This window comes from Rattus rattus, chromosome 9 (genome assembly GCF_011064425.1).
Source record: "Rattus rattus isolate New Zealand chromosome 9, Rrattus_CSIRO_v1, whole genome shotgun sequence".
Classification (NCBI taxonomy): Eukaryota; Metazoa; Chordata; class Mammalia; order Rodentia; family Muridae; genus Rattus; species Rattus rattus.
In genome coordinates, this window is record NC_046162.1 from 79,631,195 (window position 1) to 79,637,194 (window position 6,000).

At 38.6% G+C, this 6,000-nt stretch overlaps 1 pseudogene; it reads left to right on the plus strand.

The window, feature by feature from the left end:
- The first annotated feature begins 4,556 nt into the window (after positions 1 to 4,556).
- Positions 4,557 to 5,220, plus strand: LOC116910368 (annotated as a pseudogene).
- Positions 5,221 to 6,000: the final 780 nt, after the last annotated feature.

Consider the following 6,000-nt stretch of genomic DNA (forward strand, 5'->3'; position numbering starts at 1 on the left):
AATACAGAAAGCCTTATTTTTTATTTCCCTTTGGCTGCATTTCTATTCTAAGCAAGTCAGCCACACTTTCAAGTAAAAAGAGCCAGAGAAATTCAGAAACTGAGCGTGACAGTACAGGAAATAATGCAAACAACAAGAAAGCATATAACTAGAGTAGTGGTTCCAACCTGTTCCACATCGCAGCACATGCGCATGCACACACACACACACACACACAAACACACACCAACACACCACACCACACAAACACACACACCAAACACACCACACACACAAACACACACCACACACACAAACACACACCACACACACACCACACACACACCACACACACACACACACACACACACACACACACACACACACACACACACACACAAACACACACACACACACACACACACACACACACACACACACACACACACACACACACACACACACACACACACACACACACACACACACACACACACACACACACACACACACACACACACACCACACACACACACACACACACACACACACACTACACACACAACACACACACCCAACACACACAACACACACACACACTACACACACACACACACACATACACACACACACCACACACACACACACACACACACACACACACACACAGCTTTTACACACACACACACACACACACACACCACACACACACACACACACACACACACACACACACACACACACACAAATAATGTTTTTAAAGTACATTGAAGTTCAGAGAGTGCACCAAGGGGGAATTCTGTAAGTGCCACACTCCTCAGACCTTAGCAAACCATGTTTGTCTGCTTCAGAACTAAGTCAAGTTATCTCTAGATGAAACAGTTCCTTGCCTCTAATAACAAAGTTTAAAAGTCAAGACCCTAAATTACCCATAGGGTTTCTTAACTAGCTCAATAAAAAGCCCTTGTAGACTTAGAATGCAAACATATTCCACATGTGTGCATAAGTAAGCCTTATAATCCTAGAATTCAATACAAAATTATTAGTCATGCAAAGGAGCAAAGTATTATCCATCATGAGATGAAAAAATCAATCAGGCAAAATCAGCCCAATTTAAAACTGAACTTTGCCAAAACTCAGAACATCTGGATCATTGAAAACACTGCTACAAGAATGCAAAACAAGATGCAGACTGGGAAAACATTTGTAAACCAAATGCCTGGTAAGGAATTTCTCTGTAGAATGTACAAGAACAACTCTCAAAAGCCAGTAGTAATATAAAATCTTTAATATGGGCAAAATATTTAAGCATGAATTCAGCATATAAAGAATTTCAAACATGATTTGGGAAGTATTTTTTAATGCTTTTTAATTCAATATTTTATGTATTTACACTTCAAATGCTATCACCTATCCCACCCACCTCCCCCTGCTTCTATGAGGATGCTCCCCATCCCAAGCTCACTCACACTGAGCAAGGGTAAATATTTTTAACATTACATTATTAGGGAAATATCAATTAAAGCTCTAATGAGGTATGTACATATTATAATTACAGGATTGTATATAATTATTTTATAATATTGACTAATATCTAGGAGAAGTTATTCTAAAGAGTAAGATTTATTTGGAGCTCACTATTTTGGACATTTCAATTCATACTAACTTCATTATTTGCTGCTCTGTGATGAAACCAAACTTTATGGTAAAAGTGACAGAAGAGTGGCATAGGGCAGACATACTCATCTTGTGACTTCTGAGAAGAGAGGGACAAATCAGAAGGATCCAGGGAAAAGACTACATGAATTCAAAAGCCTCCTTATACCTACTGCTTCCAACCGTACCACAATATCTACCACCTCCCCCAAGTGCCATCAATTTATGATCCACCGAGAAAGTAATGTGTGATGAAACCACAGCTTCCCTGATCTTGTCATCTCGAGTGGTGGTATCAGCAGCTGGAGACCAAGCTTCCAAGATGAGCCATTGAGAGACTGGTCACATTCCAAATTATAGTAATATATGCATAACTAAACTACATATTATCCATTTTCTATAGCTGAAATACATTAAGAATGTATATTCATGAATGCAAGAAATATGCTACTGCTTGCTACAAGTTGCGATTGTCTAAATTGGCCTCTGTTGACTATCGAAGTTGACGCTACTTTCCTGGCAGGCTAGGGCCAACCATGTACCTTCTGCAAATTCAGGAGGAACGTAGGAGCAAGTGGCTTCTGTTTGTAACTTCGTTTTTATTTGAACAAGGCTAAAGGCCAAAAGCTTCCTGGATTCAAGAAACTATATTTACTTGACACTATAGTGTTGTCATAAGAGTATCTACTCTCAGCCAAGCACTATAAAAATCAATTTTGAAATTGGAAGAAATCTTCATTGAATTTACTGCTTGCTCTTTCCCTAGACGGCTGCTTCTGCAGCCCACTCTCCTACAGTGGGAGCTTTGTCCTTGGTTGTGTTTAGTCCCTGTGTTTGTAATGTACAGGACTCTTTCTTATTCTGCTTGGAGAATTTCTATGAATTCCATACTAAAGTCAAAGGACAGTAAAAGTCACTTAAGTAAACTGCAAGCAGAATGAATGCTGGAATAGTCTGGAACATATGCCAACCTCTCTCCTTTGACCTCTGGGTTGTTGACCCAGCACGCATCCGCTGTGCCACTCTGCTAACATGCCAGCCTCTCTCCTTAGTAGATACACTTCTTATGCTCTTATTAAAGTCAGTCATGAGTGACATCCTTCTAATTTGTAATTTTTCCAATTGAACTGTATATTATTATATTCCTAAAAATGTCTTCATCTTTAGCCACACAGAAGAGACAGAATAAAATAATTTTAAAATGGTGGTCATGTTCAGAAAACAGGTGTCTTGTTTCAGAAACCACCAGAGACAAAGTATTTCATTACTTAGCACTCTCGAGACAACAATTGCAGTAGAAGAAAGGCAGAGTCAGTCCAGTTCGTGCGTGGCATAGAGAGCAGTAGTTCGCTATGGATGGGATGGATGGAGTGGCTTCAATGTTTATTCCTTAATGGTCTTGGAGGCAGGAGACCCCATTAAGTTCTAGACAAAACAGTGCAACCTAATGACCTTCTGCTTTGCAGTCAACTTCGGGTTGAATTAAAGTATGGTACAAATGTCTTTCTAAATGTTAAGAAATATATCTAAAATATTGATCCAAAGGAAGCAAGATTTAAGAAATGTGCAGTTAAATATAGGCATTTAGAAAGAAATGTTTTCATTTTGCTTTTGACCAGACATGACATTTTGAAAGCATAATGCAAATCTCTAAGCTGTTGAAATCTCCTTGGCCTGTACATGCAAGAGAATGATGTCTCACATGGGTAAAGATTCCCATTGAGAAGAAATTTTTTCAAGTGTTTGGACTCTGGCACCATCCAGTTTGGTAAGCAATTACTAGTACTGAGCCTGTAAACGAGGCAACAAAACACTTAGAACCCACTGGAAGCTCATGTTAGACTAGCAAAGTGGGGTCTCAAAAAGAAAAAAACCTCTAAAACCATACTTTCATGGGATAATGAAACCTTTACCAAAAGATTGAGAAATAAAATATACAACAGTTCCCATTCCTTAATAGTTGTCTTACATAATTAGAAATGTGCAGTCAATCTGACAATTACCTGTTCAAATGGTGTCTGTCCAGTTTGCTTTTACAATTTACTCATTTTACTTGATTTTTAAGTTTTTTCATTTTATTTGTTTAGTTAACTTATTCTTTTGAGACAGGGTCTCGGGATATGTCTCTAGCTCTCTATGTAGAACAAGTAGCCTCAGAGTTACATAGATTCTTCTCCCTTGACCTCCCAAGTGCTGGTACTAAAGGTATATACCACCCTTCCCAGTTGATTTTAATACTTTAATATTTATTTGATTTTTATTTATGTGTATGCATGTGTGCCCTGTGAGTATCTGGCCACAAAAGACAGAAGAGGGTGTTGGATTCTATGGAGTTGGAATTACAGGACGTTATAAACCTGACCTGGGTATTGGGAACCAATTTGGTTCCTTTAGAAAAGAAAGAAGAGCTCTCAAACACTGAGATATTTATCCAGCTATGGTACTTTTTATGTAAAAATATTTTAATCGACAAACATGGAATATATGTATTCATAAAAATTTTAAGTATTCAAGGTATTCTGAAGGTTGAATACATTTGTACACATTGGTTATCACAATGCAATTACTATTGATTGTCACTCATGATATATAATATTTAAAATGTGAGCTGCTGGCATCTGTACCACTACTGCCTTTGTCTTCTCTCAAACCTGCCTGAAAATGCCATAGTCCAGCCAGATCACTTATGACAAAAACCAACTTGCGGTTTTAAGCTGCTCCATTTACTGAGGAGCCCACCACAGTACAACCTATGGAATCAAATGTTTCTTCAAACATTGAAATAGATCCTAAGCCACCAGTTCCCTTCTCTACTCACTTCTTAGCAAATCAAACCTAAAGAAAATCCATACCAGAGAACTCTCTGCCTTCCACCCTACTGCCTATTAATGATGTGTTCTAGAATACTCTGAGAGTTCAGTATGAATGACAAAAAAGTTAAGGGTTTTTTTTTGAGACTCCAGATACATGCATATTCTAAACAAAAATAGCATATTCCTAACACATCTCTTGAGGCCGGAATGAATCCGGTCCTAAGAAACTCAAGATAGTCTCCAGAGGACCCAGGCCTCAATACAGCTGCAAGAGTAGAAAGAGTGGGAATTGCAGCTTCAACTCCAGAGTCCAAGTTTTCAGCCTGGGGAAGAATTACTATGAGAGATGTTCAGTCTATGGATGTGAATCGCTGTCCTTATCTTTCTTCTGTAGAAGCCATTCTACCACAAGTCTTTGGATGCAGACTTTGAATGCAGATGGTGTGTTTGTCCATGGCACACAGCTCCCTGCAGAGAGGAAAGCCTTGGTTCACCTGCAATTCATGCTGCTGAGACCTGGGTTCCAGACATTTCCCAAAGGATGAAGTCTCTCTTCCTGTTATCAGCCTGTGTTTTCCCAAACTCAGGAGAGGAAGATATTATGCTATGTCCTGAATGTGCTCAAAACAATAAGAAGATCATGAGAAACTTTACAAGGAGAAACTGTACACAGAATTTCAATCAGCCAATCCCAAATATGCCAATGTCAAGGTTTTATTTTAGTTTGAAAGCAATGGGAGAAGCAAAGAACAATATCTCCTGTCTCCAATAATGACTAAAAACACCCTAGATATCAGTCTTCAAAAATGCCTCCTATTGTCTCTAACAGAACAGTGGAAAGTCTACAGACAAATCAGCATCCATCCATCTAATAACACCCAGCTGACTCCCAATGTCTTTAGCATTTCCTGAAGGTGTTGTGTTGGACTCGCTAAATGCTTAGCTATCCAAGAAATGACCTTGTTTTGGTGGATTTATTTTCCTGTACTTTTTTCATAGATTCTTTGAAGAGGAGTGCAGTTCCAAACTAGGAAACTACTTTTATGTTTGAGTAAGATTATCATGTCACAACTCTAGCCTGGAATTACTAGGCAGAGCAGAAAATTTCAATGGTCTTCAGAAGTATTGGGGTTATGTGCCTGGGCCACTGCCTAGTCAGTGTAGATAGATTATTGACTACAATGTTCATTACTTGTGGTACATATTCTGTGGATATTGGCAAGTGTCTAGAATGCCATGCATTTGAAATTTGATACCTTTAAATATGCATGTGAAAAATTTTTTTAAAAATCAGTTCATATAATAATCAGTTTGCTCCATTTGATATCTACTTTTTTGCACACCCATTCTGTGTATTTGTGTAGTATGTGTGTGTGTTTGTGTGTGTCTGTGTGTGTCTGTGTGTGTATGTGTCTGTGTGTGTGTGTATGTGTCTCTGTGTGTATGTGTTTGTGTGTGTGTCTGTCTTGTATGTGTGTGTATGTGTCTGTGTGTGTATCTTGTGTGTGTATGTGTGTGTGTGTATATGTGTGTGTGTGTGTGTGTGTTTATA